This window comes from Anopheles ziemanni, chromosome 2 (genome assembly GCF_943734765.1).
Source record: "Anopheles ziemanni chromosome 2, idAnoZiCoDA_A2_x.2, whole genome shotgun sequence".
Classification (NCBI taxonomy): domain Eukaryota; kingdom Metazoa; phylum Arthropoda; class Insecta; order Diptera; family Culicidae; genus Anopheles; species Anopheles ziemanni.
Window position 1 is genome coordinate 50,540,240 of NC_080705.1, and position 25,010 is coordinate 50,565,249.

At 38.1% G+C, this 25,010-nt stretch overlaps 1 pseudogene; it reads left to right on the top strand.

Moving 5' to 3' along the window:
- The first annotated feature begins 12,094 nt into the window (after positions 1-12,094).
- LOC131293779 (uncharacterized) lies at positions 12,095-23,564 on the top strand (annotated as a pseudogene).
- The last annotated feature ends 1,446 nt before the right edge of the window (positions 23,565-25,010 follow it).

Consider the following 25,010-nt stretch of genomic DNA (forward strand, 5'->3'; position numbering starts at 1 on the left):
TCATAGCGATAGGAACATGCCAATAAAGGAGGGCATTAGGATCCATTCTTGAAAGTAGTTTGAAGGGATTGATTGCTCACGATTGGACAACGAGTGCCGATTCAACAGCGTGTACAACCATCGGACATCCTGGACACGACGACGCTGAAGTCGATTGGCGACTTGCAGCAACATTCAACGGTCAACCTTGCGTCAGGTCACAACAAAGCAACCAGAGAGAGAGAAAGAGAGAAGCTGTCTGCTGAAAACACCATTTCGACAGAACTTTTGAACTAGAAAGCTGCTCACTAGACGACGCAGCACGCTATCATCAGAGAAAATGGTTCACCGCAGTCATCGGTTAAGGACGTGGTGGCCACACGATACTTCAGCCGGAGACTACGAAGCACCTAACGTTACACCCGTAGACGCGTTCGATTTACACCAACGTCCGCATCTACCAGAAACAATAGATCGAGAAGAGAAGAGAATGCCATCGAGACATATGCGAGTATCGCACACAACAGGCAGTGCGTCAAATACTGAAACGGCAGCACCAACAACAACACTGGTATTGCATACGATCAACAGGAGATGGTCCAACCGCCATTAATGCCCATCTCGCTGATCCCGACGACTACAAGCAGAAGCACATCCACATCATTCATCATGGATGCAACTTACCTACTTCCGATCGTAAACAGCAAACGCATATGCAGACTCGTGGCATCAGCTGTAAACGAAAGAATTCCGTCCACGGCAACAAGACGCGAACGCAAGAGTGACTCGCAATCTACTCAATAAACGTCCAAAATTGTAAAACGATGTAAACATAGTTACATCAAGCGCCTGTATTTACATGCGGAGGAGACGAACGTCACGTCTCCGTCTGGCATCTTCGAACACAAACAGCAAGGCAGACGACTAGACATGCCAAGGGCAAGGGCATCTCGTCAATATTCGGCTGCAACTAAAGTATGCACCGTCAGCTTCATCTCGACAACAAACGACAAGCAGCAGAAAACCACGATCGACCAGCTCAACATAAGTTTATTCAACGAGCATCGAATAACTGTCCTGACGCAACGCAAAGGTTCACAACGCAGCGACGACTGTGGCAGAACGAAGACATCCCATTACGCAGCGTGGAAGCAGAGGACGTACGAATCGGAGCGAGAATCAATCCCAACTTGAGTAACGCATAAAAAATAACGAATAACATTGCGCAATCAAAATATCATGAGGACAGATAGATATTTCGAAGGTCGCGTTTTAAAGGTTACTTAAAAAATAACATTTTACAAGCGAGATATCGTCCTACACTGTAGCGTAAAACTTAGTATACTCGCGTTTTACGAGGGGCGGTGTTGCGGACGGACGATAGTGTAATATACTTTAAGTAATAAATCATAATAGAATTTATTTTTAAATTATAGAAAATAGAAAACGATCAAAACTGTTTGAAATTATTTATAGCTAGATATTAATTATGGTAAAGGATCAGGTGTATAGATTAAAGGTGTAAGATTAATAGTTTCGTTAAGATAAGGATAGAAGTTAAATTGAACTAGGCAGTCTAGATAAGATAGAACGGTAATATATTAGAAAGAGACAGATAGTTGTTTCCCCGTAAATAATAAATTATCCATAAATTTCGATTCAAATAATATATTAATTAAATAGGAGACACTCTCAACAGATAGGTAATTTAAATTAGGTTAGTTTAAGATATGATTTAGGTAGGATAGTACTATTAGTAAACATTAAAAGTAAAAAGATAGGATCAAATTGCGCAGCATACTCAAGCGGTCACCTTGCGCGCAATTACGCGGTGCTACCAGGCTTTTGTTCAAATTTATATAAAAACGCGCTACGAACGATGTAAAAATCCATTCGCAATAAAGTTATCGGTGAAGCTCGAACCAGCTTCGAAGTTTAAAAAAAAAGTGTTTCTCCTATCCGAGATAAATCATATTACATGGCGACGTTATTACGTGGAGCCTGAATCTAAAAAAGTAATAATTATTAAAGTGCAGTTAAGTGAAAATTCTAAGTCCTACGAAAAAGAGGACTTTGCGGATTATTTGGGAGAAAACAAAAAAAAATATTAAAATCAGTTAGTGCGAATTCAAAGTCCCATATAAAATTGGACTTAGGCCGAAAAAATAAAAGTATTTTAAAATTCTAAGTCCAACGAAAAAGCGGACTTAGTGGATTGTTTGTGAAAAATCAAAAACCAACTTTGATTAAGTGCAGTGGTGGAAATTTCAAAGTCCCATAAAAAATCGGATTTGGACGCAAAAACAAAAAATTGTGAACAAATTCTAAGTCCCATAAAAACGGGGACTTAGTCGAATTTGGAAAATTTGGTGAAAAAAAAAAAAAAGGACTCAGACGGCAGTGTTAAAATAAAAAAGTGTTTTAGTTGAAGTGAGTGAGCGTAATAGGAGTGAGTGCCATAACGATCATAGAAACAAAAAAAAAAAAAGGACAGCTACAGTCCAGCAAAAGTGAGAGTTGGATTATTACTTCGGACACCAACAAATACCGCCTTACCGCGGGACAGCAGTCACCGCCGTAGCGGAACAGTGAAACAAAAAATAATAAAAAAAAAAAAGACAACATCGTAGCGGCGAACGAGTACATACAACTACCTAGCACCACGTAGCGGCTTCTACCCAGCACCAGCAGGTACCACCCAGCACCAGCGGTATAGGGACAACATTATTTACCACTACCGAGGCAAGCATACGTAAACCCTTAAAGGGCCAAGGTTAGTAGGGAATTTTTTTATTATTGTAAATGGGATATTATATTTAAAAAAAAGGGTTCAAAAAAAAAATGTGCTACTATTGATATCAGTCAAAAAAAATTTTTTTTTTTCCGCGTCCTGCTCATTAGTTTTATTTTCCTCCTACACTTTATGTTTTGTCATTTGCCAGCATCAATTGGTGCATGGATGAATTGGAAGAAAAAGTTCGTAGGCTCAAAACATTGGAAATTCGTCTAAGCGATCCAAACAAAAGTCACAGAACGTGTAAACTTACAAGTGATAGGCTACTAGCTACACAAATAGTAGCTGGAATTCAAGCCGATATTATCCAATTGGAAAAAGTTATTAGCGAAGAAGAAGTCAATTCCATAATTCTGCGTTCCCGATGTATTTACTCTAACATAATATCTCACATAAACCAACACCTAGGCATAGCTCGAAAACATATAACTTTCAAAACACTTTCCAAACTGGTTATAATTTTCAATAGAATGGCTCAGTTAGATATTAAAGTAGCCACAGCACTCGTACAAGTGTACGATGGTTCCGCTGATAATCTTGATTCTTTTGTAGATTCCGTAACTTTATTAAAAGATTTATCAGGAAGTGTTCAGGAACAAACAATAATTAAATTCGTGAAAACAAGGTTAACTGGCAAGGCACGTTTAGGACTACCTCTGAAACTTGAAACCATAGAGCAATTATTGAATGATGTAAAAACCAGGTGTCAGTTAAAAGTATCTCCAGACAACATTGCAAACAAACTCAAATGTCTAAGATCAAAAGACACGCAATCACTATGCGACGAGGTAGAAAAATTAACAACAAAGCTTAAGAATTTATACTTAGAGAAAAATATCCCAGAAAATGTCGCCAATGAAATGGCAGTTAAAATTGGCGTCACAACACTCATAGAAAAAATCGACAATCCAGAGACCAGATTACTGCTTAAAGCAGCCACATTCTCTTCAGTCTCGGCAGCTTGTGAAAAAGTAATAGAAAATGAATCAAGTAATACCTCACAAATCATGCCTGTAAGACATTCCGGTTACGGCAATTATTATAATCAATTCCAACAGCCACCTCACTTTTCAAATAAAAATAGATACCCAAACAGATACCAAAAGTACCAAAACTTTAACCAATCATATTCAAATCGTAACAGATACAACAATAATTATGACCACGGATTTCAAAATAAAAACAGTTACAGAAATCAAAATAACTTTAATAATAGGCAAAACCACAACAACAATAATTACAATAATAGCAGGAGAAATAATTATTCAAACAACCAGAACTTTGCCCCAAGGGACAATAATGATAATAGGCAATTCAATGAATCATCAAATAGGAGAACATATCCAATAGAAACTACACGCGAAGAGGACTCTTTTTTTAGAACAAAGAGAACAACCTCATACCGAATGCCAATCCTCACAATAAATCTTACAACAAATAATTCAATATTAGTAAAAATAGATTTATCAAACAACACATACTGCAACCTCCTTATTGATACAGGTGCAGATATTTCACTCCTAAAAATCAACAAAATAAGTAACGTAAAAAGTATTAATGAAAATATGAAAATCAAATTGACAGGCATCAGTAGTAATTCAATCAATACTTTGGGAACAGCCTATGGCAAAATAACTTTTGGAAATACATCAGTGTGTCAAGAATTCAATATAATTCCAAGTTCAATAGACCTAAACGTAGACGGCATTTTAGGTAGAGATTTCCTTACGAAATATAAGTGTTTAATAGATTACGAGCATTGGCTCCTTACCTTTACGTGGAAAGGTATAACGATAGAGCACCCAATTGAAGAAGATAAAAAGTATACTTTTACTATCCCTGCTAGAAGTGAATTTATACAAAGTATTTTTTCACCCAAAATCAAGGAAGACTCATTAATACATTGTCAAGAAATACTACCTGGAGTATTTTGTGGAAATTCAATTATTTCAAAGGAATGCCCATATGTAAAGTTCATAAACACAACAGAAAAAGACGTGCGTATAAACAACAAAAATTTCAACCCAACAATAGAACCACTCAAAAACTATACCATTTTTTGTGCTAAACAGAATAAATTGAGTAGTAGTTCCAGATTAAATACCATTCTAGAAAAATTAAATATAAATGACACTCCACAATTTGTTCAAAATGATTTAAAGAAGCTTATATCAGACTTTTCAGAACTATTTTGTCTAGAAAATGATCAAATAACAACAAACAATTTCTATGAACAATCAATTCAACTCAAAGATAATAATCCGTTATTTATACCAAATTATAAGCAGATATATTCTCAAACCAATGAAATAAATGCCCAAGTTAATAAGATGTTCGAAAACCAAATCATAGAACACTCAACGTCCCCATATAATTCACCAATTCTTCTAGTACCAAAAAAATCCCAAGATAGTTCCAAAAGATGGAGATTAGTTGTCGATTTCCGACAACTAAACAAAAAAATTCTTCCTGACAAGTTTCCCCTACCCAGAATAGACACAATATTGGACCAATTGGGGCGAGCCAAATATTTTAGCACCCTCGATCTCATGTCAGGGTTCCATCAAATACCTTTAGAACAAAACTCAAAAAAATACACTGCATTTTCAACTCCCACAGGGCATTATCAATTTACCAGATTACCATTTGGGCTTAATGTAAGTCCCAACAGCTTTCAACGGATGATGGCGATAGCCATGTCAGGCCTGAATCCAGAAATAGCCTTTGTATACATAGACGACATCATTGTCACCGGTTGTACGGAAAATCATCACATTGAAAATGTAAGTAAAGTTTTCAAAAGATTGAAAAATTACAATTTGAAGTTAAATCCGGAGAAATGTAAACTCTTTAAAAGCGAGGTAACATATTTGGGACACAAAATAACGGAAGCCGGAATATATCCAGACGATTCTAAGTACCAAGCAATTAAAAACTATCCAATACCAACTAACGCAGATGAAGTGCGCAGATTTGTTGCCTTTTGCAATTATTATCGAAAATTCATAAATAACTTTGCTAAAATCGCAAAACCATTAAATGATTTACTTAAAAAGGGCACTACTTTCAATTGGACGCAACAATGTCGTCAATCTTTTGATTTATTAAGAGAAAAACTATTGTCGCCCACTGTCTTAAAGTTCCCAGATTTTGAAAAAGATTTCACAATCACGACTGATGCATCAGACTCAGCATGTGGGGCCATTCTTTCTCAAACCTTCAATAACAAAGATCTCCCTATAGCTTACGCCAGTAAAAGTTTTACGAAAGGAGAAAAAAATAAATCAATTATTGAGAAAGAATTAACTGCCATCCATTGGGCAATTAATCACTTTAAACCCTATGTGTACGGCAGAAAATTCAAAATACGAACCGATCACCGCCCACTGACCTATTTATTTGGCATGAAAAACCCTTCATCAAAACTCACTCGCATACGATTAGACCTTGAGGAATATGATTTTGAGTTGGAATATATAAAAGGTAAAAGTAACGTAGGTGCTGATGCACTTTCCAGAATTAAAATAGATTCTGAATATCTAAAACAACAAATACCGACGGTAAAGGACGAAGATGTAATAAGGATGAAAAATAAAACAATACTCAGAGTAAATACTAGAGCAATGAGTAAAGCTCCCGACAAGAAAGAAGAAGAAATAGAAGAACAGGAAATTATAAATATACCAACAATATGGGAAACAGATAGGCCATCCCAAGTAAATAAATTGTTGAAATTAAAAACTAACATTAAACAAGAAAGCATAGAAATTGGAATTTACAATCATAACGGAATCAAAAAGCTAGGAGGCACGAAATTTAATCTCAATGATGAAAAAGGCCAAAATGGAAGTCTGATTCTCGAATCAGCTCTTCTAGAGTTATGCCAAATCCTGAAGAGATTTAATCGTGACAAAGTAGCCATATCAGTTCATGATCAAATATTTTCGTTATATAGTATCTGTACCATAAAGGAAATCGCAAACAATGCCATTTCCGGTATCGAGATAATAATATTCAAGCCACCTAGGATGCTTACCCGAAAATCAGATATAAATAATACAATGATTAATTATCATACGACCCCAACAGGAGGTCACATTGGACAATATAGATTATATTTAAAAATTCGAGAAAAATTTAAATGGCAAAATATGAAGGAAGACATAAAAAAGTTTGTTAATAATTGCGAAGCTTGCAAGAAGCATAAAATTACAAAACACACAAAAGAAAAAGAAACTATTACATCCACACCCGCCAAACCATTCCAAGTTATATCCATTGATACAGTTGGACCATTACCACGGACTAATAATAATAACAGGTATGCTGTTACAATACAGTGCGACCTGAGTAAATTTGTTGTCATAATACCAATACCCAACAAAGAAGCTAATACAATAGCTAGAGCATTGATTGAAAAATTTATATTGGTATACGGAAGTTTTATGGAATTGAGATCTGACCAAGGACTTGAGTACAATAACGAAATACTAACAAAAATATCGGAGATCCTCAAAATTAAACAAACTTTTGCCACAGCCTATCACCCTGAGACTATTGGATCACTTGAACGAAGCCATAGAAGCTTGAACGAATATTTGAGAACCTTCTCTAATGAGCACCATGATGATTGGGATGACTGGACACAGTTCTATCAATTTGTGTACAACACAACATGTCATACTAATACACAATTCACTCCATTCGAATTAATCTTTGGAAGGTCACCAAATATACCACAAGATGTTTACAATGGCAAAACAGACCCAGTGTATAACATAGAGCAATACTACTATGAGATGAAATATAAACTACAGAAATCTAATGAGCTCGCACGTGAAAATTTAATAAAAGAAAAAATAAAAAGACAAAGCACTCAGAACCAAAATATAAATCCCATCAAGATAGGGCTAGGCGATCAAGTGTATTTAAAGAACGAAAATAGGAAAAAACTAGATCCTTGCTATATAGGACCATATACAGTTATACGAATAAATGACCCAAACTGTACAATTAAAAATAAAACTACCGCTAAAGAGGTTATAGTGCATAAAAATAGATTAATTAAGAAATGAAAAGTATACGTAATTACACTCATAATCTTCGTTCCATTCCATACACTTTTCATTTTTTTTAAGGGGAAGGATGTAATATACTTTAAGTAATAAATCATAATAGAATTTATTTTTAAATTATAGAAAATAGAAAACGATCAAAACTGTTTGAAATTATTTATAGCTAGATATTAATTATGGTAAAGGATCAGGTGTATAGATTAAAGGTGTAAGATTAATAGTTTCGTTAAGATAAGGATAGAAGTTAAATTGAACTAGGCAGTCTAGATAAGATAGAACGGTAATATATTAGAAAGAGACAGATAGTTGTTTCCCCGTAAATAATAAATTATCCATAAATTTCGATTCAAATAATATATTAATTAAATAGGAGACACTCTCAACAGATAGGTAATTTAAATTAGGTTAGTTTAAGATATGATTTAGGTAGGATAGTACTATTAGTAAACATTAAAAGTAAAAAGATAGGATCAAATTGCGCAGCATACTCAAGCGGTCACCTTGCGCGCAATTACGCGGTGCTACCAGGCTTTTGTTCAAATTTATATAAAAACGCGCTACGAACGATGTAAAAATCCATTCGCAATAAAGTTATCGGTGAAGCTCGAACCAGCTTCGAAGTTTAAAAAAAAAGTGTTTCTCCTATCCGAGATAAATCATATTACAATAGGTCTCGTTCGAGTTAGAAAATCGGTTCTCAAATTGGCATGTCAAAATATAAAATTACACACAGACAAGAAAATGAAAGTAAAGGAAGGAACAAATAGCCAACAAAGATGGCCATAAAATGCTTGGATTGGCCGGGAAAGGTTGTTGGTCTAACATAGAACAACCACGAGTAAAGTTTAGGATAAACGCAAAAGCATAAAAACAGCGATTACCGCTGTCGTTGCACCAATGCAAACTCGCACGTAGATAACGGTAAAGGAAACGATTGTTACTTTCGGTACCAAGTACAATCGTGGATCAAAATACACATGACTTCCCGGATAAGATTCATCGGGAACGAGATGTGTAAGCATGCGTGCAACGACAGCGCTAAACGTATGGCGCGACAAATATTAGTAATTAAATCAAAACATGGCTTGCTCAACGCGTGGGAGCAAAGAACGGGAAAGCGAGATCGCTTAAGACTACAAAGTCAAGACGCCACACGTATGCGTACGCGAAACAAATTTCAGCATAACCAAATTCCAACATTGTAGAAGGGATCGCGAGCGGGCGCGATCTAACATGTTGTAACGAGAACAAAATTCAGCTAACCAATATAACATTGTAGAACGAATCGCGAGCGTGCGCAATCTAACAATGTTTTATCCAGTACAAAATCCAGATAACCGAATTCCAACGATACAACATTGTAGAAAGAACGAACGATCGAACGTAGCGAGAGCGCGTTGACGAACGTTGCGCTCCGATCGACCTCGTAAACAATCTTCAATTGTTTACGCGATCGACATAAGTTCAAGTGCATGGCCAGCATAAGATTCGAATACGTGACCAATCATGCTAAAGTCAATGAGTCAAGCCAAAACATAAGCATCTAAGCCTAGACAACAATGTAGTTACAAAGGCCAATGTTCGATTTCAAGTTCAACAGAAAAACTGCGAATATGTTCGAACGAACATGAATGAACAAGTTGGAACAGGAATTTACGCAACTGCAAACAAATCTGGATTCTGGAGTGAGATCTTCTAACTCGCTCGCGCTCTTTAGTCCATAGAAACCATTTAGGTATATAAGACGGACAAATTTGGAATAAAAGCAGACTTTCATGGGAATCCATCCGAGGCGGTCACCTTGACCGTCTTGGTACGAGGCTCGTGGATGTTCTCATCATCTTAACCTCGACGTTTTAGAGGAAAGGAAGTCCGGTCTAATTATTTTTTACCCTTTCAGCAACCTTACCCTAAGAACTTAGGAAATCTTGAGAGCGTCCCCTCCGGCGTCGGCATAGTCACGGCACGGACCAAACTCTCGGGAAATCCACAAGTTCAATTCCCTCCTTACCCCAAGGGCTTAGGAAATTTCGAGAGCGTCCCCTCCGGCGTCGGCGTAGTCACGGCACGGACCAAACTCCCGAAAAATCCGCGAGTCCAATTCCAATCCGGTTACGATTTCTCCGTTGTCGGCGTAGTCACGGCGCGGACCGATCGTACCAAATCAACCTTTCTATCCCAGCCCGAAAGACTTAGGAAAATTCGAGAGCGTCTCCTCCGGCGTCGGCGTAGTCACGGCACGGACCAAACTCTCGAAAGATCCAAAGTTCTATCCCATCCTCGGTCGCGATTTCTCCGTTGTCGGCGTAGTCACGGCGCGGACCGATCGTACCGAAAAGCCAACTTCCTAACCCTATCCGAAAGACTTAACGATAATTCGTTGGAATCTCTCTCCGTTGGCGGCATAGTCACGTCGCGGACCGAATTCTCGGTTATCGTCAAGTCCAGGTTTTAGTATCACACGTTGTTTTCTCCGGTGTCGGCATAGTCACGGCCCGGACCGAACACGTTGATACTAAAGCCGAAGGAGTCGAGTGCGTTAAAAGGTGTTCGCGTTGGAGACGACCAACGCACACGGTCAAGCTACCTTCGCGCTTGATCGGACAATCCCACGTCGTTACAGATGCTTTAAGCGTATTATTTAAGTGTCACTTTGTTGTCGATTTGTTTTGGTTTTATAATTGCCATCATGTCTGATGATAAGTGGAGAAAAGTAAAATTTAGTGGATGTTTCAAACGAAAAACAATGAACAACTACCTACAAATTGTGAAAACACAACCTATAACTGTATTGAGTGCAGCAGAACTCATCGAGTTCCCAGCGCAAGAAGCATACACTTTACCAGTAAGGTCGAATCTCGAAAAGACCCATAATGTCCCGCAGCTCAAGAGAATGCTTCTGCGGTTTATCAAATATCACCTTCGAAAAGCAGTGCTTACGACGATGCGCGGCTTCACAATAATCTTCAAAAATGGGCAGTAAAATTCTGCATCAAACAAAATGCATTGAAGGATCTAATGGGCTTGCTGAACATACAAATTCCCAACGTGTTACCCAAAGTATATTGTAAAGATTCTGCCAATGTGTGACGGTCAATATTGACATAATATACGTAAAAGTAAACTTCGATGGTCTTCTAACCTACAAGAGCTCGAAGGACGAGTTATGGCCAATACTTTTCAATATAGAAGAAGCTTCAAGTGTACAACCAATGATAATGGGGATGTCAAATTTTATTTTGATTGAGTACTGTAGACTGATTTAGCGTATGCTAAAACTCACGTCTTTCCTCTCCGGCGGTTCGTTTTAGATAGAACGTTCGGTTCAGAAAGAACGTGAGTTCTCTTTATTTTCTCACCGTTTAATTTACATGTATCGCCCTCTGCCGACAAACCTGGCGCTGACGTTTGAACCCGTTAAAATTCCACTCCAACAATCGTGCACTTCATGCACCCGTATTTTGTATTGTGACCAACCACACCTAACGAGCATAGAAAAAATAATTATCCTCTACTATTAAAGTATCTTCTTATCATTATGAAGATTTATTTCTTCTGCGGGTGCTGATCAACGACTGATCCTTTATTATAATTATTACACATATCTGTTACTTACATCGAACACACACACACACACGACACTACAGATACACTAGAAATTGCTAGTTGTGATAGTGTTGAGCCATCCGGTGTCAACCATCTCCAGACACGTGGATTGGCATTGGTTCCAACAAAGCAATTTGCGAGTTTCAGTCCAAATGTAGTGCATAGCGCTATCCTAAATTTCGTTTTTCTGTAAAGTGAAAATGATTTAACGCGTTTGTGAAATGAACCAGGATCAGAGCAAAATTGTATTGGAGAAGCGCTTTAATGCTCTCTGCGAAAAAAATCACATGCTCTCAGAGCTTCTACAACAGAACCAAGCGGCAAAGGACCAAACGACAAGCCAACCAAATCTGTTCAAAATACTGGACGTAATAAAAGGGTTACCGTTATATGATGGTCAGAACAAAAAACAATTGGCTTAAACCTGTTAAAATCGACTGAAACAGCCACGTTGTTTTGTTTATGTTCCGTTATAGCTTGGCCGGACGAGCTAATACACTATAGTAGATGTAAGAATCAAATTTTGTCTTCTTGCACATACCCTCTTTTGATTGTTTTGGCTCTAAGTCATCGTACTTTTCGTAATCAACACCAACACCGCCGAGTACAGTTCAGAGTTATTAAAACAGAAAGAGAAACAATGACTAACTTTGTGACGAAAATGCGAACACCTATGCGACTTTACCGCAATATTGCTGCCAACAGGAAGACTTTCAAAGCAGCTAAAAAAAAGCGTCTCCGTGAAAATGAGGAAATTCGGTTCCATGATGACGAAAGTGCTGGGACGTCTTTAACAGTGATCGAGCATATCACAATTGAGGTATTTATGGAAGAAGCGAACATTTTTAGACGACGTGTACGAACTAGCTGAGCATATCACTGTACCCGACGTAGAGGAGTCGCTTCCATTCGGAACACGTTTGAAAACGTGGGCTACGAATACCACCCAGACTCAGGGTCAGCAATTTACTCCTTGAGCTTCTATGGGACACAACTACCTTTCAGTTGATCTAGGATGCGCTGACGATACTGGGTACTCCCAAAAATATTGGAAAACAGATAAAACTCATACCAGGAGGGCATATGTGGTATCAAGACATCAGAAAATCGTTACAAGACTATTTTAGATGAGGATATTTAATGGAAAAATATTGATTTCAATTTCCTTTTAGATTTGTGCAGCCGAACATGGAAGTTCTCTAACTTCATTCGGACCAAAACTAATGAAGGTTGAAGGAATACCCGACATGCCCATAAAAGTAGTGGCAATTTTTCGTGGCTCCCATTAATAGCGGAACTAAAGCATTTGTCTACCAATGGGCTTATGCAGTATGAGACAAACTATCCTTTCCACCTGAGAAGCATAGTGGCTGACGCCCCTGCTCGTGGTTTTCTAAACGGTAGCAAGCTAAATTTGTGGTACATAAAATTGTAATCTTCCAAGTTACATAAAGATATAAGAGAATATCTTCCTTTCCTTTCCTTAACATAGGCAATGCATGATTGTCAAATTGTTCGCGCGTAGAAGTTCGCGACGTCTCCGGCTTTCTTAAGTGAAGCCAATGTCATCGACTTTCTTCAATTCTTAACAAGATTGTTGATTTTTGAAACATATTCGTCCGCTTTTGAAGCTGTGGGGAGCCCAGAACGAGGTTAACCTCAGTTTCACTTGGCCATCTCACATAATCGCCGAAAAAACTAAAACCGTTACACTGAAAAAAATCTCAAAGACTAGCGGATGCACTCACAGAAACTAAACTTTGCATACTGATCAAGAACATGTTAAGATTTTAAAAAAATATATTGAACCCGATCCCCTTTCCCCCCTCTTCACCCTGCTACCCGATTCCCGTTACTTTTGGGCCCGCCCTCGTAAGTGTGAAATCTCTTCAAAGCGTATATAACAGACAGCGTCTCCAGTTCATAACTGTGTAATTTCGATTCATCCTTGGAGGTAGTCTTCGAAAAGTATGCAACGGGATGGAGTTTGTTGTCCTTCTGCTTCTGCATTAGTACAGCGCCGAAGCCGAAAGAGCTGGCGTCGCAATGCAACTCCGTTTCAGCTTTTGGGTCAAAAAGGGCCAACACAGGCGACTCAACTAGCTTCTGACGGAGGGCTTGAAAAGCTTTTTTCTTCTTCTTGGCGTAACGACCTTGTTGGTCATGCCTGCCCGTTAAGGGTTTACGAGACTTGTTTCCTTGTTGTACGTGGATAGTCAGTCCTCTCGTACAGGGGAGGGTCCGGTCTCGGTTGGGATTCGAACCCACGCCGTCGAGGTGGTGAGCCCCGGCGCTCATGGGCCGATTTTCTAACCGGCGCTACCGCTCGGCTGTCGCGGACCCCCCTGCAAAGCTTCCACACAGTCCTAAACAAAGAGAAAAAGGGCATCCTGGCACAAAAGATTAGTAAGTGGTTTTGCAAGGCAAGAAAAGGAAGGAACAAAGCGACGAAAGCATGAAAACAGGCCCAAGCACCTCCTAAGTTGCTTTGCATTTTGGGGCCTAGGGTAGCTTTGAATAGATTCAATATGCCTATTCCTTGGTCGTATACCGGATGCACTAGCCTCATACCCAAGATAGTCAAGACGAGTATCAGCAAACCTGCACTTACTAATATCCAAACCAAACTGCTTTATCCTCTCCAGAACCGCACGCAAAGTCTCCAAATGAGAGGAAAAATCGTAATAAGCAACAATAATATCATCGAGGTAGACAACCAATTGTTCAACCTGGATGAATTCACGCACGATAGAATTAATAAACCGCTGAAATTCCGAGGGGGCGTTCTTAAGTCCAAAGGGCATTTTCACGTATTCGTACTGACCATCGGGGGCCACAAACGAAGTATATTTTATTAATGACGTCACCCTAGCCATAGATCAGTGTTCCTCCGATCCAGGATAGGAGCGAATCCCTTCAATAGCTCCGAGCTCCGAGAATAGACAAACAAACGAAACCCTCATAGAAACGGATCACCAAAAAATCGTTACTTTCAGTGTATCAATCATATAACGATACAGCCTTTTACGATGGATAGCATAAGTTGAAACGCGTTGAACGCCTTTGTAAACTCCGTTATCGCGTCTGGAAACCGGAATTGACATCTTGCAATCCTTCATCGCGTTTGTCACCTTCATTAATGATTCTTTAAACTCGAATATGATATCTGTAAACTTCATTATCGCCCTGTCTGATTGGAGGCCGGTTTTTTGGGTTTCATAGATGCAAATTGTGTACACATACATGTATAGTCAACCATTCGAAAAAGACGTTACTGTTCACAAATTGTATCCACGCTGTGAATCAATTATTTTAAACGATTGAACGGTTCTATTGAATATCGGTTATTTAAATGGTATATTGCGGTATACACAAATCATAGGAGGGCCCATAGAAACGGAAATGTAAGATTTATTCATACCAATCTAGTAAACTTAGATGTGCTGCGGTGAAGGTGAAGAGTGAGCAAGTGGGCAAGTGAGAATTTCAGATTCCGTGATAAACAAGCTCAGCGAAGGAGAAACAGGATTAACTTGCCCACTGAGGAGTAGTGAATTGGCCTTTTATTCCCCATTGAAACTGGAAAAGAAGTGTTGGCTCACGTTTATGCCAAACTCGCATATCGAAACTTTTACAATATCGAGATGTTCCTATGTAGCCTTTAAATTTAAATGTAAATGTGATATGCAACTAGTTCCTGTAAATGACCAGTGATTTATCAAATCATCCTTTGAATCCATGCAGAATATGAAAACGATAGTTTGGTCGAACTATATCTCATCGAGCAGATCCATAGGCGTCCAGTACAACACGACAACTATAAAAATAGTACGAAGCAGGACCATGCTTGGCGCTCGATTGGCGAAGATATGGGACTAGATGTTTCCTTGCTCAAAACCAAATGGAAACATCTACGTGCCCAGTATCGCAATAATAGAAAGAAGGTTATTGAATCTCGCCAAACTGGAGCAGGTAGGAAAACGATTGTGATATATTATATTCTTAAAATATTAGTATTACTTTGCTTACGTTTATTTCAATGTTTATTTTTAGCCGCAAGCCAAATATATAAGCCTCTTGGTTTGCGTTTAATGCTATGAGTTTTGTGACAGAGTCAATAGATGCTGGAGAAACGATCGATTCGGTAAGCTGATTTGTTTTATTTTTCTCTTGGTGTTGTTGTGTGATATGCTGAGAGTTTCTATGGAGTGATGTTGCTGCAAGTGACCGGATCGTTGGTTGGTGGGACGGTCGTTGTGTTGCTATGAATTCTTTTGTAGCGTAAAATAATAAGAAAACACTTGTTTCTAGTTTGATTCTCGGCAGACGACTGAACATTTTTCGTTCGTCTTGATCTTTATGTAATAGTAAAGCTTTCTTTGTTTGCCTTGCCTTGCCTTGTTACAATGGTGAAAGAATGTGCGTCAAGGTGTGTTGTGCGTAGATTTTTTATTACTTCTTATTAATATGTTGAAATTAACAAAATTGACAAAAAAGAAGAATTCACAATGGATTACTTACAAAAAATTCGTTTAAATAATTTCGCATCTGCATCAACTCAGCTGATGGTCTGATTGGTACGCGTTGCAAATTTACAAAAGTTGTGTGATTTGCGTTAACTTGGTGCCATAACAATTTTTCTGGCCACGTCTGGCTCTAGGTAAATAGGTGTATGGAGCACCCGAAAGCGGTTACTTAAAATTCCGAAAGCAACTTCAGAAGGCATTCGTGCTCGTGACAGTCGGTAATTACATACAGTTTCCGGAGATCCTGCAGAATGACTACCTCCATATGGTCGTACGCAATATTTAGTGAACGCAAACGCCTTGTCTCCCAACAACATGTACGGCACATTGATAGAGTCTTGCTCGCGTAAAGGCGTTGGTTCTGGAATGTTTAATTCGTTCCTTTCGAATTTTTTATGAATTTTACTGTTCCGAAAAATTCCTGAGTCAGACACCCCTCCTTTGCCTCCAATATCAACGTTTAAAAAGTTATAGTCTGCATCTACAATACCGAGAAGAACAATACTAAAAAAAATGTTATAATTGTAATAAACGCCACTGGAATTTTTCGGTTTTTTAATTCTGACATGTTTTCTATCGATAGCATCAGGCATCAGATCCCCGGTCGCAGGCCCATCGAGTGCATGGCAATCCCCAGCCCTAGCCACATCGGGCGATCGACGATCCCCGGTCGCAGGCCCATCGGGTGCACGGCAATCACCAGCCCTAGCCGCATTGGGCGAACGACGATCCCCAGTCGCAGGCCCATCGGGTGCACGGCAATCACCAGCACTAGCCGCATCGGGCGAACGACGATCCCCAGCCCTACCGGCATCGGCCGAGCAATCTCCTGTGCCAGGCTCATCGGGCTTGCTACAGCGAGGATCGTGTATTTGCCAGCAGTCTTGACAAACTCGGCAAACACGTTTGGACAACCGGATTATGAATGTGCTAGACACAATGGAAAATGTTTGCCTTAAAATCGAGCAGCGCCTTCCAATTTCTGGGTTCTTAGAATCCCTGGCATACCGTTTGCAAAAAAAGAAGCCGGAGCAACTATTACAAATTCAAATTGTAATAGAAACGGTAGTTGACAGCTTCGAAGATGCTGAGGAATTTGAAGAGTCACAATAATTGAGTCCCACTATTTTTTTTATGTTGGTTAGAACGGCCTTTCACCTATTTTGGGTCGAAGGTCAGCACCGACAACAACATTGAAGATGAAATTCGAGCTAGGGTGCTGGCAGCCAACCGGTCATATATATTTTTTTTTATGTGGCACGACATCCCCTAGTGGGACAAGGCCTCTCTCCGAAGAGAGTTTGTGTGACCGAAAGACGGTATATTATAGATCGGTGGTCAGCCGTTCGTAATACCGGAACCGGTCATATTACAGTCTGAGAAATCTCTTCCACTCACGATACCTGTCAAGACAGTCGAAGCTGGGACTATACCGAACATACATAGTACCAGTATACGCCTCCAAGACATGGACTCTGTCCAAATCTGACGAAACCCTCTTAGACGTATTCGAGAGAAAGATGCTCAGGAGGATTTTTGACCCCGTATGTGAGGAGGAACAATGGAGAAGCCGATATAATGACGAGCTCTACGAGCTGTACGGAGACCTCACTGTCGTACAGCGAATTAGACTCGCCAGGCTCCGGTGGGCTGGTCATGTCATGCGAATGGCACCGGACGACCCAGCCCGTAAAGTCCTTTTAGGCTGTCCACAAGGACAGAGGAGGCGTGGTAGGCCTAAATTGAAGTGGAAGGATGGCGTAGACGAAGCCGCCAATAAAGCCGGGATACGGAATTGGACCAGTGTGACAGGCCATGAACACTCAGCGCCATATAAGTAAGGAAATGGTTATATATGCCATTTCGAATATTATAAAGTTAAACCAAAACAAGATCTTGCACTTGTACATATAGTAGTGTAATACTGCAATAGGTTTGTAGGGCTTAGAAATAAAACAGTTTGTGATAATACAGTAGCCATGCACTGCGATAGCAACCAAACCACATAGAAACCAAAACAAGATCAGGCACTTGTATAGTAGTGTAATACTGCAAAAGGTTTGTAGGGCTTAGAAATAAAACAGTTTGTATAATACAGTAGCCAGGCACTGTGATAGCAACCAAATCACATTGAAACCAAAACAAGATCAGGCACTTGAATAGTAGTGTAATACTGCAATAGGTTAGTAGGGCTGAGAAATAAAACAGTTTGTGATAATACAGTAACCGTGCACTGTTAATAACAAAAAGTATACAATTCAGTTGGCTGTGACAATTCAGTTGGCAGATGGATAGAATTCAAAGAGTTGTAATTTGATAATCCAAAAATACTTTCAAGGTTTTGAAAACAACCTGGCCGATAAAACTCTAATAAAAAATATTTACATCAATTTATAATTGTATGTAATGCAATATATTGTACATGAAGTGTTTGTGTAATCAATTATTTTCTATTTAATAGACAAATAAACTAATAAGCTTAAAAATAGTTTGAACATTTACTTACTTTTACGTATTCAGCTAAAACATTCACCAAACAGTCACATACTTCCGGTATTATCCTGGAGACCGTACATACCGATACCTAAATAAATTATTCGATAAATAATATAATTCAAAACCACTGTTTGTAATCATACTTACTCGAAACAAAAACTGGAGACTAGGATACGAATCTGCTGTAGCTAAATAACGTAGAATGATTATTAGCTGCTCCCTTGCAGTAACTGCTTTCCGCATGTAAGTACAGTCAGTATCCGACTTACGCGGATAATGGGGACCAGAGAAATCCGCGTATCTCGAATATTGCTTGACACATAGCTTAGAGGGGAAGGTGAGGCAAGATGCCCCGGCCTGTTTTACGTTGAATTAAGCCATTTAAAAATAATTTAAGTAATAGAATATGTTCATCAACGTATCTACTACTGTACTGTGTACTGTAAATTTTACTGCACGAAATAACCATTTCAAAAAGAAAACGAGAAAAAACAAAATTGACTCCAAATGATCTAATATTTTGTCACTGTTATGTAAGGTATGGCATGCTTTGATATTATGTTTTTTAAACACCCAGGCCTTTTTTTACTACCTGATAATGGTATTTAACGAATACCGAAGAGAAACTGATTTAAAATCCTCAAAATTTTAAATAAATTACATAAAACGGACGATCCTCAGAGTGGGGCAAGATGCGCCTGCAAAGGTGGGGTAAGACGCCCTAGCATTCCAAATGTAAACAATGGGGCAGGACGAACCATTAAAACAAGAGTAAGTCGCACGGTGTCCCCATCATTGTTGATTTAAATAAGTCTTATATTGAACATGTCATGTGAGTTCATAGAAACGAATAGTTTTTAGTTCTGACAGAATTGTAATTTCATATGAAGAAGTGCTACCTGCGAGGTTGTTGTAAATATAAAGGTATTGTCCAGGTTTGTTTTGAAAGCCATTTACAGATTGGTAAAGCTATTGAATAATTATTCGTAAATTAGTAACAACCTATTACTTAATTTGTCTTTTGAATTCCTCACTACAAAGTTCAAGCAAATGTTCGTGTATACGCAGTTAGTGTTGAACTGTTTACTTGTTTCTCTGCATGACCTTACCTTTGTATCTATTGGCAGTCTAGCAACCATGGTCGACTGTCAAAGTAAACGGGTCCATAGCAACCATTTGCAATTTTCATTCGAACCGGTGATCAACGTAAAACCCAAATTAGTAATTTTTTTTAAAAAAGTAAAAATCGTCAGAGACTAGAAACGAAAGTCGACCCGACATGCGTGGACTGCAGAGCAGCTAAATAGCGCCATGGCCGCTATAAGAAATGGTGCCTCGCAAACTAGTGTAGCGGCATTTCCCAAATTCCCAAAAGAACATTAGCGCAATATTTAGCAAAAGGAAAAAACACGGTATCCAGCTTGGGAAAGTACAACACGATATTTACAAAAAGTCAAGAGGACGAGCTTGTAAAACATGTCATCGAAATTGTTTTTATGGCATGACTTCAAAAGATATTAGCATCAGCGACCTCGAATGCTGTTTTTCGAATAACATCCAACACCCGTTCAATGTTAAAGAGAGGATTGCCGGAATAGATTGGTTTCGTGGGTTCATGAAGCGCAATCCAATGTTGTTAATACGTCTACCAGAGAATACTTCGCTGCAGCGTGTGAAAGGATTCAATGAGAGGAGTGTAACTGATTTTTTCAATCTGTTACGTTCAGTTTTTACTGAACATAACTATCCGCCAAATAGAATATGGAACATGGATGAAACGGGATTTTCAACGGTACGTATAATTATTAGCCTTTGTTAGACATCGTAGCATTTTTGTTTATAATATATCAATTTTATGTAGGTGTCAGACAAGCCAAAGCAAGTTGTATGCCGAAAAGGACAACATCAAGTTTGAGTAATTTCATCTGCGGAAAGAGGGTTAAACACCACAGTTATTATGGCCATGTCTTACTAGTAGTTACGAGATCGCGTTCTTGTGTACATGTATCATAGAATATAACAAAATTTACTTTGTCAGTTGCAATGAATGCAATGCAGACGTATTCGAATAAAATAAATTGCAATAAACGAAATAAACAGCGTAAGTTATGGAAATGTGTAATTTACATATTTAATAGTGTGGTTGTACATCTCAAGAATTTATATCGATGTTATAAACCCAATCTACTGTCAAATTTTGATAACCACGTATCTCCGAATCCGCGTATGTCGAGTACCGCGTATGTCGGATATCTACTGTACCTTTTTTTACTATGTGCGGCGTTAGAATTTTGAGAAGTAGTTCAAATTCTTCCACCGTCATGCGCAAAAATTTCGTTATTGTTTCGTCTGCAGCCTCTTCTGCAATGTCTGCCAACAACCGCCCACACAACACGAAGTCGTATTAAGTTGAATAAATTGAATCTCATATTAGTATATTTCGAATCGGAATCGCATTATGCATAGACAATGTACGAGCAATGTATATTCTTTGTTGCATATGATGCCGATTAAGAATGTAATGCAATTTTTTTTCTGCATACGTATAGATGAACGAGCAATGGCCGGCTGATGTATATCGTAAGTCGTCTATGATGCCGACTTAGAAAATGTACGACTAAACATATACATTTTGAACAATGTACGGTTAGCGCCCCCACTTTTGTACGTATATGCATTTTTTTGCATCATTTACGATTCAATCATATTGCATAGAAGTACGATTATTTCAAGTTTATATTCGATTTATATGCATATGTGTTGTGTGGGCGGTTACCATCCTCAGCCCTTTTGTACAACATTGGCCGTACTCAAAACTGTCGCAAATTTCGGGTCAAGCAGTATGTGATAAAAAACTATCATTCGTAAATAAAATGAACCGACGTTTCTAACACGTCTCAATGATGATGTCGTCAGTCGGCAAAGTGTTCAGATGCTGTATAAAAACTTATCATGCGAGCTGTCATGGGAAAAGTGATAAAATATCCCTTCATTTTCGCAACAAATTAGCGGAGGAGCCAGACTCTAATCCTGACTTTTTTGCTTTGTTTTTCCCGTTCGAAGAAACGTTTGTTTTTTCTTGTTTGAAGCGGAAAGATGCACGTCCAACAGAGTTGGTGAGAGTAGCGGAATTGGTCAGGGTATTTATACTAGGGAAACTAACAACATTAACGATACTAACAGCTTGAACGAAACTTATAATACTAACTTGGAAAATGTACAGAAATTAGAGCATTCAGAGAGACACAACAGAGTAGAACAGAGAGAAGAAGAATTTTGGAACGAGACTTATAGTTTTTTGAACAAGTTTAAATCCCTGAGAGAGGCATTGCGCCATATATCAGTAGTAGGGAACCTTTCTCGGAACTTTGTTAATATATTATTGGCAGTTTTAAGGATGGTTGGTCACCCTGATCTTCCAACAGATCGGCGAGCACTTGTAAGAACTCCCAAAGTTAGTCATGAAATTAACAGCTTGAAATGAAAAGTTAGTAAAAGTAACGGGAGGAGATTTTTGGTACCAAGGGATAGAGGTTGCTTTCAGAAATTATTTCAAAGATATCATTCCTGAGGCAATGAGTTTTACGCTACAAATTTTCATAGACGGGCTACCACTTTTTAAAAGTGCTGCAACTCAGTTTTGGCCAATCCTTGTAAAAGTTGTAAAACTACACGATAGCGTGGTCAAAAAAAACCTGAAAACTTAGAAACATTTTTACGGCCTCTCGTGGGTGAATTAAATAATTTACAGCAAACAGGCCTGACATTTGATAATAAAATAATACCTGTTAATGTAAGAGCATTTATTGCCGATTCTCCGGCGCGCTCTTTTATCAAATCAGTAATGGGATTTTCCGCAAAACATGGATGTACCAAATGCAACATTCTTGGAGTTCATGTACAGCCAGAAAAGAAAGTAATTTTTGAAGGGGTATCTGCAGCACCACGCACGGATGCTGAGTTTCGTGCTAAAGTAGATAAAGCACATCATAAAATCATTCGCTCCCCCTTAGAAGATGTTGCTAATCTTAACATGGTTTCCAATTTTCCAGCAGCTGATCGACTTCATTTAGTTGATTTAGGTGTTACTCGCAAGTTACTGCAGGGATTTATAAACAATAAAATGGCGAGCTTCGATCGGTGGTCCAATGATCAGAAGACTAACATTTCCAAATTTTTAAAACAAACAAAATTACCTTTCGAAATTAACCGACCCTTTAGGCCTCTAGATTCCCTTCATTATTGGAAAGGCACTGAGTTTAGATCTTTTTTGCATTATGCTACTCCGGCCATTTATAAAAACTTTTTACACAATGAAGGTTACAATCATTACCTTTTCTATTTTTGTAGCGTTACAATATTTTCTTCTGCTGTATACAAACATTTATGGCCTCTTGCTGGAAGAATGTTAGTGAAATTTGTTAAAGATTTCCCCACTCACTACAGCCGCACACATATGTCTAGTAACGTCCATAACTTGCTTCACATTTATGATGACGTTCAAGTACATGGAGAACTTGATAATTTCTCTGCTTACGATTTTGAGAATTTTTTGCAATACCTCAAACGATGCGTAAAGAAAGGCTCTAAATGTGTGGAACAAGTAGCAGCTAGGTGTAAGGAATTTGCCTCGATTAGTATACCTCCTCAGACTGCTAAAACGAAATATCCTTATTTGACGGTTGATGGATTGAAAGTAACTTCCAGTTTTATTTGACTAAAAAATTTTAAAGATCAATGGTTTCTGATCAGATCCAATTGTATAGTCAAATTTTTAAAAGCGGAAATGTGTCCGACTAACTGCATTTCTATTGTTGGTATATTGTATGATAGTAACGAAGATTTTTTCAAATGCACCTTACAAGATGATACTTCTACACTTCAGATTCCTTCATCTAAACTCCATATTTACAACATTACATCTTTCAATTCATTTAGAAGAGTGAGACTAATTCAATCAAATGCAAACTAGTAGCGATAAATTTGCCACCTCGCCCCCTTGTTTATTTTGAACCTGATAAAATCGTAGATGATACACTTGGATCCGTATTATTCATTCCACTACTACACACTTTTATGAACAACTAACATTATTAATTTTCGTAACTTGGCGTATTAACATTTAAATATTTTGCTAGTACTGTTGTTTTGGTGATGGGGCAATCGTAGTTATTAACAACTAACTTCAATAATTTTAATGTAATCGCATTAACATTTAAATATTTTGCTTGTACTGTTGTTTTGGTGATGGGGCAATCGTAGTTATTAACAACTAACTTCAATGATTTTAATGTAATCGTATTAACATTTAAATATTTTGCTAGTACAGTTGTTTTGGTGATGGGGTAATCGTAATTATTAAAAATTAACATTATTAGTTTTCATCACTTGACGATTAACATTTTAATATTATGGAAGTGTTGTTCTTTTGGTGACGGCCCAATCGTAATCATTAACAACTAATTTCATTGATTTAATCGCATGAATTTAATAGTATTAACTTTTAATACTTTGCTTGTCACCATAACGGTGGCGGAAAAATAATGATGATGTAAAAAATGGAAAGGAGTGTATAGTGTCGAGACTCGCGCGCGTTTTTGATTTCGATTTTCCTTTTTAATCAATCTATACACGGGAAAGGGGTGGGGCTTCATCATTATTTTTCTCTGTACACTTTTACTACATTGCATTACAAATATTAACTCACTCATCTTATTTATCAGAATACATCAATAGAATAGACAACAGGTTCCACAATGCGACTGAATCGTAAAATAATGCAAAAATATTATGTAAGTACTAACAATTTCGGCTAAACCTCAAACGGTGGTTGCAGTGCTGACCGTGAGAACGCGCGGAAACGGCGGCGCGCCCGCAGCGAGCGCAGCGAGCGGACTGCGCTAGGTCTACCGAAAAAGAGAGTTTGTTATAGTTTTGAGAAATAAGGGGGGCCCGTGGGCCCCCCTCATACCGCACCCCCTAGGTTGATTGCGTAGCCGAAATTAACTTAAAATTAAAAATTAATTAATTAAATTAGGTTTAGCCACAATTTCTATACTGAATGATGATTTATGTATTTTACCGGGTTGTTCTATTTTTTGCATGTTTCATACCTAAACCACATCCCAGCAATAACACGGCTTCAGCAGGGACAATGCAATCTTCAACAAGTATGTTTAGCGTCTTCGATATTGTGAAAATGATTTATTCTGCGTTTCAGATATTTATAGATAAGTTTCAAAGATATTTATTAGATCAGTCCAAATTCAAATCACAGTCCATAACTGCTAGGGAAATATTGACATGCTTTTAACTACATCTAAAATACGATTAAACTATTTTAAAAGTTAAATATTTATTCATAGAAGAAGATATAGTTCATTGATATTTATTAGTTTAGTTCAAGTTCAAATCACAGTTCATGATTGCTAGAAAACTATTTACATATAATACATCTAAAAACTATTTACAAAACCAAACTACTTATAAGTTTTTACTTTTAAAATATTATCCGCATGATTTAGTTTTAGCCTA